Below are 14,272 nucleotides of genomic sequence, written 5' to 3' on the forward strand. Positions count from 1 at the left end.
AAATTTCTCCCAGTCCCCAGGTTCGCTGCTATTTCTGGCCAATTTGTATGCCACTTCCTTGACTTTAATACTATCCCTGATTTCCCTAGATAGCCACGGTTGAGCCACCTTCCCTTTTTTATTTTTACGCCAGACAGGAATGTACAATTGTTGTAATTCATCCATGCGGTCTCTAAATGTCTGCCATTGCCCATCCACAGTCAACCCCCTAAGTATCATTCGCCAATCTATCCTAGCCAATTCACGCCTCATACCTTCAAAGTTACCCTTCTTTAAGTTCTGGACCATGGTCTCTGAATTTACTGTTTCATTCTCCATCCTAATGCAGAATTCCACCATATTATGGTCACTCTTCCCCAAGGGGTCTCGCACAATGAGATTGCTAATTAATCCTCTCTCATTACACAACACCCAGTCTAAGATGGCCTCCCCCCTAGTTGGTTCTTCGACATATTGGTCTAGAAAACCATCCCTTATGCACTCCAGGAAATCCTCCTCCACCGTATTGCTTCCAGTTTGGCTAGCCCAATCTATGTGCATATTAAAGTCACCCATTATAACTGCTACACCTTTATTGCATGCACCCCTAATTTCCTGTTTGATGCCCTCCCCAATATCCCTATTACTGTTGGGAGGTCTGTACACAACTCCTACTAACGTTTTTTGCCCTTTGGTGTTCTGCAGCTCTACCTATATAGATTCCACATCATCCAAGCTAATGTCTTTCCTAACTATTGCATTAATCTCCTCTTTAACCAGCAATGCTACCCCACCTCCTTTTCCTTTTATTCTATCCTTCCTGAATGTTGAATACCCCTGAATGTTGAGTTCCCAGCCCTGATCATCCTGGAGCCACGTCTCCGTAATCCCAATCACATCATATTTATTAACATCTATTTGCACAATTAATTCATCCACCTTATTGCGGATACTCCTTGCATTAAGACACAAAGCCTTCAGGCTTGCTTTTTTAACACCCTTCGTCCTTTTAGAATTTTGCTGTACAGTGGCCCTTTTTGTTCTTTGCCTTGGGTTTCTCCGCCCTCCACTTTTCCTCATCTCCTTTCTGTCTTTTGCTTTTGCCTCCTTTTTGTTTCCCTCTGTCTCCTTGCATTGATTCCCATCCCCTTGCCATATTAGTTTAAATCCTCCCCAACAGCACTAGCAAACACTCCCCCTAGGACATTGGTTCTGGTCCTGCCCAGGTGCAGACCGTCCGGTTTGTACTGGTCCCACCTCCCCCAGAACCGGTCCCAATGCCCCAGGAATTTGAATCCCTCCCTGCTGCACCACTGCTCAAGCCACGTATTCATCTGCGCTATCCTGCGATTCCTACTCTGACTATCACGTGGCACTGGTAGCAATCCCGAGATTACTACTTTTGAGGTCCTACTTTTTAATTTAGCTCCTAGCTCCTTAAATTCGTTTCGTAGGACCTCATCCCTTTTTTTACCTATGTCGTTGGTACCAATGTGCACCACGACAACTGGCTGTTCTCCCTCCCATTTCAGAATGTCCTGCACCCGCTCCGAGACATCCTTGACCCTTGCACCAGGGAGGCAACATACCATCCTGGAGTCTCGGTCGCGGCCGCAGAAACATCTATCTATTCCCCTCACCATTGAATCCCCTATCACTATCGCTCTCCCACTCTTTTTCTTGCCCTCCTGTGCAGCAGAGCCAGCCACGGTGCCATGAACTTGGCTGCTGCTGCCCTCCCCTGATGAGTCATCCCCCTCAACAGTACTCAAAACAGTGTATCTGTTTTGCAGGGGGATGACCACAGGGGACCCCTGCACTACCTTGCTTGCACTACTCGTCCTGCTGGTCTTCCATTCCCTATCTGGCTGTGGACCCTTTCCCTGCGGTAAGACCAACTCACTACACGTGATACTCACGTCATTCTCAGCATCGTGGATGCTCCAGAGTGAATCCACCCTCAGCTCCAATTCCGTAACACGGACCGTCAGGAGCTGGAGGTGGATACACTTCCCGCACACGTAGTCGTCAGGGACACCGGAAGTGTCCCTGAGTTCCCACATGGTACAGGAGGAGCATAACACCCGACCGAGCTCTCCTGCCATGACTTAACCCTTAGATACACTTAAACTGGTAATAACAATGTTAAAAGTTACTGACTAATATAAGAAGAAAAAGAAAAACTACTCACCAATCACCAGCCAATTACTTACCCCCTAGGCTGTGACGTCACCTTTGTTTCTTTCTTTGCCTTCTCCCTGTAGCTGCACCGGCACGCCTCTCGCCGACCCCGGACTCGCGCTGCTCCGAGCTCCCGCCTCCTCGACTGACTGCTCGAACTGCTCGACTCCCGCTGGCCTTTATAGGCCTCTCGCCGACCCCGGACTCGCGCTGCTCCGAGCTCCCGCCTCCTCGACTGACTGCTCTTGAGAATCATAGCATAATATTGCTTGAAAGAAGGCATCCTCAGGCAAACCTCCATAAGGTCTAAAAGGTCAAGATGATCAGGAGCCAGTGCGTATTTAGGCACACCTGCCAAAATGCCTCCAACCATTTCAATAGTCTGGCAAAACCACCTGGGACTGACTGGGGATCTTTCCTCTCAGTGCCTGGGTCAGTGGCAGATGTCGAGCTATGCCATCTGCTATAATGAGACCTGAGGCTACCCTGCAACAAAGGATTTGCACTTGCAGGGACAGTCGCACTCTGCTGTGGCCTGAAGCCTTGCTACCCTTTCATGCCACTATGACACCGTGCTGACGTACGGAAAGATACCCAGGAGAGGCTCAGAGGGCATCCACCTTCACAAGCATCACCCCCAACTTAAACAAAGGACTGGACGCTGGGCTGCTGTGTCACTTGTCTGCAGAACTTACCGTTCAGCCCTGGCAAAGATTGTTGATGAGTTGAGATATCCGTTAAGGCATTCCAAAAACTTTCTGGTATTAGGTCTCCTCATTCAGACACTCCCCTTTAACTGTTCCCATCCGTTTAAATGTCACTAAAACACAGCTCCTGCCTCTAGTGTCCACTCTAGACCTGTCTGAGCATGCACCTGGAGTTGTGAATAGAATCATAATGAAACAGCACAGAAGGAGGCCATTCGGCCCATTGAGCCAGCTCTTTGAAAGAGCTAGCCTGTTAGTCCCACTGTCCTTCAAGTACTTATCCAATTCCCGTTCAAAAGCGACGATTGAATCTGCTTCCCCCACCCTTCCAGGCAGTGCGTTCTAGATCACAGTAACTCGCTGCGTATAAAATAAAACCCTCATGTCAACTCTCGTTCTTTTGCCTATTATCTTAAATCTGTGTCCTCTGGTTACCGACCCTTTTGCCACTGGGAACAGTTTCTCCGTATGCATTCGATAAGGTGTCACACAAGAGGTTATTAAACAAAATTAGGGCTCATAGGATTGGCGGTAATATACTAGCATGGATTGAGGATTGGTTAACGGACAGAAAACGGAGAGTAGGAATAAACGGGTCATTTTCGGCTGGGCAGGCTGTAACTAGTGGGGTACCGCAAGGATCGGTGCTGGGGCCCAGCTATTCACAACCTATATCAATGATTTGGATGAGGGGACCAAGTGTAATATATCCAAGTTTGCTGATGATACAAAGCTCAGTGGGAATGTAAGTTGTGAGGAGGATGCAAAGAGGCTTCAAAGGGGATATAGACAGGCTAAGTGAGTGGGCAAGGACACGGCAAATGGAATATAATGTGGAGAAATATGAAGTTAGCCACTTTTGTAGGAAAAATAGAAAAACAGAGTATTTTTTAAATGGTGAGAGATTGGGAAATGTTGGTGTTCAGAGGGACCTGGGGGTCCTTGTACACCAATCACTGAAAGTTAACCTGCAGGTACAGCAAGTGATTAAGAAAGCCAGTTCATTAGATATTGTGAATGTTTAAAATGTATAGAGACATTGAAGTTGAGAACGTGGGAATTGTATAGGGACAGTATAAGCTAACAAACAATTCATGGAGGAATAGCCATGACATCTCGGACTCGAGACTGCGAAATGTTACAACACTAACACATATTGAAACAAAACCCACAGCTTGCAGAAAAACCTCAAGGTCTTATTAAATCATGTTATTAACCTGAAACATTAACAGAAGGTCTTTGTTTAAAATCAGACCATACTTAGGTCGGCTTATGAGTGGACAAAGAGAAAGAGGGACCAAAAGAGATAGGTTGAACTAGGATGTCACTCTAGCCCTATCTTGTTATCTTTTGCCGAGAATGTATAACTGTTGTCGCTTTACGCTGTAACTTCACTTATCCGTAGGGAGTGTGTACGCTCTATCGAGAGAGTATATCTTCTGTCTGATAGGTCTTACCGGCCGGTAAAATAAAGACTGCTTTGTTCAAAGCACAAGAGGTATTCGACTCAGTAATTTTACTGAACCAGATTGAGAGAAAAGAATCCAGGAATTTACATTTGGTGTCAGAAGTGGGATCTCAACGGACGACTGCCGAAAACTTGCGAATTAAGAGCCAGACTAGCCTTGGACGAGACGAGGGGAAAGTGGCCACTGGAGTGAGTATGATTTCAATACTGCTCCAGTTTCCCCCGGTTTCAAAAGTCTGAGGAAAGTTTAGCCACTCGCTGGTTCTCAGGTAGTGTCGGAACGAGATCCAGGACAATCTGGTGAATACCTTTCAAACTTAGAATAGGGATAGAGATAGGGAAATTGCGCGATGACGCAAACCAAGCGGCGACTTGGAAAGATAGTTAGAGCTAGATAGGGATGGATGATCAATCATGGATCCAAAAATTAATAGGAAAGAAAAGAGACTCTTGTGAATGTCTGTTTAAATGAGAAATGCTTCTGTGATTTTTACTGTAAAAAAAAAAGCCGGGGAGTTGTGGTTTGTTTTATCTCAAACAGAATGAAAGTTTGTTTTAACCCTTCGTAGTGTTGTCCTGTATGTGGGAAGTTTAAGAGTGTGAACCTTATTGAATTACGTATATTCGGATGATAAGTTACGGAGCCAGGAAATGCACAAAGGATAGGTTTGTTGAAAAAAAGAGAAAAAATTACATGGTCCCGGTGGTTTAAAAAAAAAGGATTTAACATGCTCACAAACTTGTTGAAAGAAAACATTCAGAGAAGGCACAGCAAAACAACTGAGATGGATTCAAAAGGATTCAAAAAAATATATATTATATTAAATAACACGACCTTGAGGCTGGAACAATTGAGATAACGAAAAGCAGTCCACAGCCTACGTGCCAGACTTCTCTCTAGTTATGGAAAAGACAAAAAAAAGTAACGTACTAAATAGGTGCTAAAAAAAAATGTTCTGAGATTTTAAATTATGAGAAAAATTCCACTGCAGTAAAAAAAAAAATCACTCCTGTCCAGTTGGCAGAAAAACTCCATTAAATTTGGGCTTTCATTGACTGATTGAATTTAAACTGCGCAGTGACGCGAAAGGATAGGGAAATTTGAAGACTAAAAGAAATTAAATAAGGCTCATAAGAAATCTAATTTAGAAAATTAGGCTCACAGGGAATAAAATGGGGAATTAAATAGAGGATAGGTGTTCAATTCAGGTACGACGTCGACCTTGTATATCACTTGGCCCGTCTAGGCACTGATTGAATTTAAATCCCGCAGCAACTCGGAAGGTAGGGCCGACACAAACGCGCAGCGGCGCTGACGCGCAACGACGCGAGATGCGCAGCGACGCGAGCGTGCAGCTGAGAGGAGGAGGGCCGACGCGAACGCGCAGCGCGCTGACGCGAGACGTGCAGCGGCGTGAGCGTGCGGCCGAGTGGAGGGCTGACGCAGACGCGCAGCGACGCTAACGCGTGGTGATGCAGACGCGCAGTGGCGCTAACGCGTGGTGACGCGAGACGTGCGGCAGCACGCGCCCGAGTAAACGTGGGCCGACGCGAACGCGCAGCAATGCGAACCGCGAAAGTCAGTGCTAGTGTCAGTAAGTCTTTGTCAGTGTTAGAGTCTTTGGTTATCTTAAGTATTCTAATCGCGCGGCGACGCGAACCACGGGGCGACGCGGATCAGTGTTAGCATTAGTAAAGTCTGTTTATTTGGAGTTGGTTAAAAGTCAGTGTTAGTTTCCGTAAAGTCTGTGTTTATTTTAAGTTTGTTTAAATTGCACGACGACACGAACGCGTAACGACACGGTAATACGAGGGGCAGCGTGAAAATGGATAATCAGTTGGATAAAACAACGGATGCGGATAGTCCGCTACAAAAGCTATGTGAGGAATTCCCTGAAAGAGCTGAAGACTTTAGAAAATTATCAGGAGCCCTGAACAAATTATTGGGAGATGATCAATGGCCTCTAGGTGGCACTAGAAGCGTAGAGGTCGTAAAAAAAAAGCACAGGGATTGTCAAAAAAAAATTAAAAGATGCATCACTTCTGTCAAGTTGGCAAACGAATGCTATTAAATTAGGACTTTCATTGACAGAGGGAACACATGTTAAAACTGTAGACGTCTTTAAAAAAAAAGAATGTGTGCACGAGAAACTTACTAAGAGATCCTCTGGGACCTCTGAGAAAGGTATTGACCGACTACGTAGTCAAATGGCTGGCTTTGTGTTAACCGAGGCTGATGATGAAATTGATGAGTGGTCACTGGCTCAGCGCCCAACGGCGCCTCCCGCACCCCCTGGCCCCTTGCTCCAGTCCTCTTCCCAACACCCTCCACCTTACACTCCGGCGAGAGGAGTTAAAAATAACCCCATACCACCAAAGCAACAAACTCAAACTGACTCCTCATCCTCTGATAGCAATTCGGATCCCCAGTTCACAAGCAATATAGCCGAAAGGACCAGATCTCACACTCGAAAGGGCAGAACTATATCTCGACATCACAGACAGTCCCGTAAATCTTCTAGTCACTCTACCAGTCCAAGTTGTGAAAGATATAGCAAACACCCCCGCCGATCGAGACGCAGAACTGTCAAGCAGTCAGACAGCTCCGAAACATCCTCCGACCTAGAAATGATTTCCAAGATCCCAAAGTCCCGACACCAATTCCCTGTCAGACCAATGCCAAACCCTGATGCACAACAAGCTGCAGACCACCCCACTATAGATGTCTATGTGATCTTCGAACAACTATTTGATTGCTCACGCTATCCGGACAAATGGAAAGGGCAGTTAGATATTATTGGCAGGAAAAGAAAGGGGAGGGGGGAGGTGTGCCCCAACCCGGGTCAAGACTGAATACGTGACTAGAAAGGAAGAGCCATCTCGGGAGGAAGGATCAATAGAACCGCAGTGTTGCATACAGGATTGGATGGATAAGCAAGGATACGGTTATACTAAAAAACCAAACGGCCCGAGCCCTGCTAATAAACCTCCCTATTGTCCCCGGCATGGTATGGGAAGAGGCCGGGACTGGGTAAGAGGAATTGACTGTTTTAATTGTGGGCAGGAAGGACATTGGAATAAAAATTGCCCCTACCGTCAGCATGGAAAAGGAAGAGGAGGAAGAGGAGGGGGAGAGGAGGATCTTACACTAACTTCTCCCAGAACAACCCCTTTGGTCAATTGTCCCCCGATTGACTACGCAGCTTGATTGTGCAGGGATCCTCCCCGGACGACGAACCCATTCTGAATGAGTGGCAACCCTTTTTGATAGATACGGGAGCCTTCATGTCTTCTGTACAATCAAAGCTTAAACTCCCTGCCTCTACTGAAACACAGGAACTTTCAGGATTCCTGGGACAAATCTCGACATTCCCAGTGTCAGAACCGGTTAAAATGGGTTACCAGGAAGAATCGGTGGAACATCGAGTTGTTATCACAACCAATCTGGACTGTAACTTCATGGCTAGAGACCTCCTCTGCAAATTCCAGTTGCATTTGGAGTGTGGAGATGATGGGATTATTGTAAAACAGGAAACCCTTAAGCGGCAGTATTATACCACTAGAACCCCTCAGTGGTGGTCTCCGGACCTGCCGCAGGCACCCTATCACGTGACCCTAGCATACGATCCCAGTGAAAAGAATCAGGACCTGCAGAACTTTTATCAGGATCACGAAGGGGAAGTGAAGGAAATTTTATTAAGGGCTAGAGTGACTGGACCGGAAGGGAAGGCAGATTTTGTGGAAATGGACAGCCCCCAACGGTGGCACCACATATTACTCGTGAAGCATTACCTCCCCACGCTAAAGATTTGGGAGTTATGGTGCGCCAGGCTATTCCACGGGGACCCCGAGAAGGTCTTAACGACTCTGCAGCATCATACTGGCTCTGACATACCTGACTATGTGGATCCTCATGTGTGGGCAGAGGGCCCCTCCCAAGTGGGTTATCACAGGCAATACCGAGTATCCACCGAGCTTTGGAGGCTAGCCGAGTCGAACCAATTTGCCAGTTTCCAGTCCCTAGCACGGCTAAACAAATGCGACAGTGTTTGGGGATGATCAATTACTGCAGATCCTGGATCCCTAATGTTGCCCTGATGACTAAACACCTCACCCCGTATACAAATAAGGAAGGCAGCTTTGAAATAGAAACCGTAGACGTCCAAGCCTTTAAGGAACTAAAGACAGCCTTGCTGCAAGCTCCGGCTTTGGGCCGGCCCCTCTATGACCGGCCCTTTCAACTGTATTGTACAATTCTGAAAGACTGTGCTACCGTCGTCTTAACACATCTCACTCCGTAGCTGCCCTCCTGGGCCAACTGCAGACTCAACACCTTACCATGGCCAGGCAAAGCAGATATGAGATCTACTTACTAAACAATCCTAAGCTGACCTTTCGGCACTGTGCTGCAATTAATCCGGCCTGTTTTCTTACTGAGCCACCCCAAGATGAGGAAGAACCCAGTCATGATTGTTTATCTTTAATTTAAGAGGCCACATCAGTCAGGGAAGATTTTGTTGATGTACCAATCGAAGATCCAGACTGTATTATGTATGTTGATGGAATTAATCCAGAAGGTACACGCATCTCAGGATACGCCATAGTAAACCAGGAGAATCAGGTCTTGGAATCTGCCGCTTTTGAAACTGCCTATTCTGCTCAACAAGCTGAACTATTCGCCCTCACCAGAGCCTGTATCTTGGCCAAAGATCTCGAAGTCAATATCTATACCGACTCTAGGTATGCCTTTGGGGTGGCCCATGATTTCGGACAATTATGGAAAAATAGAGGATTCCTAACCTCACAGAGGAATGAGATATCCCATAAACAGCTAGTATCTGATTTGTTGCAAGCCCTCATGTTCCCCAAACGCATTGCCATTGTCAAATGTACCGCCCACACTACCGGAAATTCTCTGGTTGATATAGGGAATCGTTGTGCTGACCAAGAGGCCAAACAGGCCTCTCGTGACCAACAGATGGTAGTGCCCAAAATTATGAGTCAGACTAAAAATCCTGCGAAGGATAAGTTAGCCTCGGAAAAACCAATGCCAACCATCCAAGATGTTATAAAAGCACAGGAGGACGCTCCTGAAAAAGATAAACTGTTGTGGAAATATTATGCATGTACTTATGACAATGTTTCTAAACTCTGGACCACTCCCGCGGAACAGACTTGCATGTCTGACAAGTTGGCTCTATGGGTTATTGAATGTATGCATTTTGCTACTCATTGTGGAGCAAGGACCACGAGTGACACACTTTTGGCTACTTGGTGGCACCCTAGACTCCAGGCGCTCACCCAGAACATCAGTAGTCGTTACCTGGTTGGCCAGCAACATAATCCGGGGAAGGGAGTCCCCTGTGATTGGGGTAAAACGCCCCTACCCGAAGGTCCCTTTGAGACATTTCAGTTGGACTACATTGAGTTGCAAAAAGTTCAGTGTTACAAATATGTGTTAGTAATAGTAGATGTGTTTAGCAGATGGATTGAAGCCTACCCTACCCTGGACAATAAGGCTCAAACTGTTGTTAAGGTGTTAATGAGGGAAATTGTTCCTAGATATGAGCTCTCAGCTCGACTGATGACCACCTATGTTCTTTCTCTGACTCAGGCTCTGCGACTAGTTCACAACCAGGTTCAAGATGCTCACCTCGACCTCCCAGTTTTACCCGAATTGTCCTTCGTGGCATCAGGGAAGTATGGATTCGGAAGGGATTAGAGCCACAATGGGAGGGGCCTTTTCAGGTGTTACTCACTACCCCCACTGCAGCCAAGGTTGAGGGGAAAAGTGCCTGGGTTCACCTGCACCACTGCAAGCTCACCACCCCCTAACGAACCTATTTTACTGGTTATTCTAACTCCTGTTTCTGTTCCAGACTTCCTCTTCTCCATAGCTGAACAAGGCCGTTGGCATCCTAATTGGAACGTGGACCAGTTTGAACTTTTACCCGTAGTGATAGACAGCCACCTACACCGACGGTGACCTGAGAAGAGAGACGGGAAAACTGAACTCTTTTAATCAGCAAAATAATTGGACTATTTATCTGAATCCTCAGCCATAAGATGAAACTGTCTGTATGCCACAGTCTGTGTAATAGTGTTGATATATGACAGTTTCGGCGCATGGGAGGGGAGACAGAGACAAAAGCTACATGTCTTATGTTTATGCGCAAAATGGGAACTTTTCTGGATATTAGGTGTGTTCACATTCCCTATACATTTTACTCCTGGAATGATCCTAAGTGTTATCATGGAATGATAAAAGGGGGGAATGTGAATGTTTAAAATGTATAGAGACATTGAAGTTGAGAACGTGGGAATTGTATAGGGACAGTATAAGCTAACAAACAATTCATGGAGGAATAGCCATGACATCTCGGACTCGAGACTGCGAAATGTTACAACACTAACACATATTGAAACAAAACCCACAGCTTGCAGAAAAACCTCAAGGTCTTATTAAATCATGTTATTAACCTGAAACATTAACAGAAGGTCTTTGTTTAAAATCAGACCATACTTAGGTTGGCTTATGAGTGGACAAAGGGAAAGAGGGACCAAAAGAGATAGGTTGAACTAGGATGTCACTCTAGCCCTATCTTGTTATCTTTTGCCGAGAATGTATAACTGTTGTCGCTTTACGCTGTAACTTCACTTATCCGTAGGGAGTGTGTACGCTCTATCGAGAGAGTGTATATTCTGTCTGATAGGTCTTACCGGCCGGTAAAATAAAGACTGCTTTGTTCAAAGCACAAGAGGTATTCGACTCAGTAATTTTACTGAACCAGATTGAGAGAAAAGAATCCAGGAATTTACAATATATTCAAGAGGGAGTTAGATGTGACCCTTACGGCTAAAGGGATCAAGGAATATGGAGAGAAAGCAGGAATGGGGTACTGAGGTGAACGATCAGCCATGATCATATTGAATGGTGGTGCAGACTCGAAGGGCCGAATGGCCTACTCCTGCACACATTTTCTATGTTGGCCTTTATTACAAGAGGATTTGAGTAAAAGAGTAAAGACGTCTTACTGCAATTATACAGGGCCCTAGTGAGACCACACCTGGAGTATTGTGTATAGTTTTGGTCTCCTTACCTAAGGAAGGATAAACTTGCCATAAAGGGAGTGCAATGAAGACTGATTCCTGGGATGGGGGGTTGTCCAATGAGGAGCGATTGAGTAGACTAGGCCTATATTCTCTAGAGTTTAGAAGAATGAGAGGTGATCTCCTTGAAACATACAAAATTCTTCCCGGGCTTGACAGGGTAGATGCAGGGAAGGTGTTTCCCCCCTGGGCTGGGGAGTCTAGAACCAGGGGTCACACAGTCTCAGGATAAGGGGTCAGCCATTTAGGACTGAGATGAGGAGGAATTTCTTCACTCAGAGGGTGGTGAATCTTTGGAATTCTCTAGAGGGCTGTGGAGGCTCAGTCATTGAGTATATTCAAGACAGAGATCGATAGATATTTGGAATCAAGGGGTATGGGGATAATGCAGGAGTTGAGGTTGAAGATCAGCTATGATCTTATTGAATGGCGGAGCAGGCTCGAGGGGCCAAATGGCCGACTCCTGCTCCGATTTCTTATGTTCTTATGACTTCAGGAAGGTTTGTGTGTGTTTTTTGTAAAATATGCATTCTCGTGATGAAACCCGCAAACCACTACCACCTGGAAGGACAAGGGCAGCAGGCATATGGTTGCGGCAGGTCTGATTGGGAAGGATATGATTGATTTGGGAAGATCGATTGGTTGGGGAAGATCTGATTGGTTGGGGAGGATATGATTGATTAGGCAGGATCTGATTGGTTGGTGAAGATCACACACAGGTGGAGCAGGGCATGTGACTCCGCTAAGCGTACTCAATATTTCCTTCAAATTTCAATTGTGCGCGTGGTGCTAGAACATGGGTTTTTGGAAACATTTGTGTTTTAAATGAAGCTTATTATTGCCTGTGTTGTGTTCCTGCATTTATATGCCGTGCAGCAGTTGAATTAAACCGCAAGGATTTATATTGTCACATTGCCGTGTGTCCAAATGTGTTCTCCCAGTTAATTTGACCTCTTTGCTCCATCTCGCTCAAGCTGAAGCAATCCATAATACCTGTCCCTCCAGTCTGCTTGGCTGAAGTTCCCTCCTGTAATGTATGCACCTGTGACTGTGCTCTCAGGTCTATAGAGCTGTGTGAATTAATTTTTGTTCCCCCCCCCCCTCCCTTTAATCAGAGGGCTTTGATTTAATTGTTTTCTTCAAAAACAGTTGTAGAGCTGTTGACTTTGGGCACCCAGTGTCGAGGGGAGTGGGCAGGTCAGAAGACCCCCTTGTAAGACTGCTCCTGGGCATGGCCAAGGGGGCCATCAGCCGGTCCAGGCAGTGGGCAGTCGAGGGAGTCGTTCAGCCCGACTGCCTGCCTCTCTTCCGCGGTTACATCCGAGCCAGGGTGACCCCGGAGATGGAGCACGCGGTGTCCACCGGTACGCTCGCGGCCTTCCGCGAGAGGTGGGCGCCGGAGGGACTGGAGTGCATCATCACCCCCGGCAACCAAATTTTAATTTGATTTTTATGTTTAAAGTTTAATTAGTTATTGTGCTGGGTTTTAGTGTCCCCCTCCCTTTTTAGCTAGGGGCCACTTGTATAATTTGTGGTTTTAGTGCCCCAAAAAACCCACAAAAAAAAAAGGGCACTTGAACAGTGTTAGGAGTGTCCCACTCCCTCCACCGCCCCTTTTAATCAGGGGGCACTTGATTTCATTGCTTTTGTTTTGCAACAAAATAGCTGTAGAGCTGTGTGAATTATTTTTGTTCCCCACCACTTAAATGAGGGGGCATTTGATTTAATTGTTTTCTACAAAAATAGTTGTAGAGCTGTTGACTTTGGGCACCCTGTGCAGAGGGGAGCAGGCAGGTAGGAAGGCCTCCTCGTAGGACTGCTCCTGGGCATGGCCAAGGGGGCCATCAGCCGGTCCAGGCAGCGGGCGGTCGAGGGGGTCGTTCAGCCTGACTGCCTGCCTCTCTTCCGCGGTTACATCCGAGCCAGGGTGACCCTGGAGATGGAGCACGCGGTGTCCACCGGTACGCTCGCGGACTGGAGTGCATCACCCCCGGCAACAGAATTTTAATTTAATTTGGCAAAGTTCTCAGTTAATTTGTAAATTTGAGGGTTCTAGTGCCCTTACCAAAAGGGGGCACTTGATTTAAAGCTATTTTAAAATAGTTGTAGAGCTGTTGAGTTGGGAGTGGCTTAGCCAGTCACGTGATGTTGACTAGACTCAATAAAACCCCGGCCAGTTGGGTCCACGATGAGGCAGGTGGTTGTGAGCCTGGTGGATGAACTGGTAATGTGTAGTGTGATTGTTAAATCAACTAGTTCTTAATAGCAATGTGTTGCTGTGAATTATTAAGCAAAGAACCCATGAAGCAAATACATTATACATCCTTTATCGGCCCTTTCTTCAGACTGCAAACGTTCACCCATTCTAATCTTTTCTCCCAAATGCAATGGAATGAGTGTGGTCCAGACACATTTCATGGTGAGAGGTGTAGGTACATTGTCCCTTGGCATGAACTGTTCTGCGGGACTAGCAGAACCCCTTGAGGCCGGCCATGCAAGTTGCCTGAGTGGCTGACTTCAGACCGTGCTTCAGGGTCTGCAGAGGTTTCCCTTTGCATGGTGTCCCCCGTGGCTCAGTCAGTTTCTCTCCTGTCTTGCCTCTGAGTCACAAGGTCCCAGAATTGTGTCTCAGAAAAGGGAATCATTCCCAGAGGGAATTCCCTCATTTGGGATGAGCACCTGTTTGCATTGCAACAGGGTTACATAGAATTACATAAAAGTTACAGCACCAAAATGGCCATTTATGACCCAACTGGTCCATGCTCCACACGAGCCTCCTCCCACTCCTCTTCACTCTACCAGCATACCCTTCTATTCCTTTCTCCCT

Source organism: Pristiophorus japonicus, chromosome 27, assembly GCF_044704955.1.
Source record: "Pristiophorus japonicus isolate sPriJap1 chromosome 27, sPriJap1.hap1, whole genome shotgun sequence".
Lineage (NCBI taxonomy): Eukaryota > Metazoa > Chordata > Chondrichthyes > Pristiophoridae > Pristiophorus > Pristiophorus japonicus.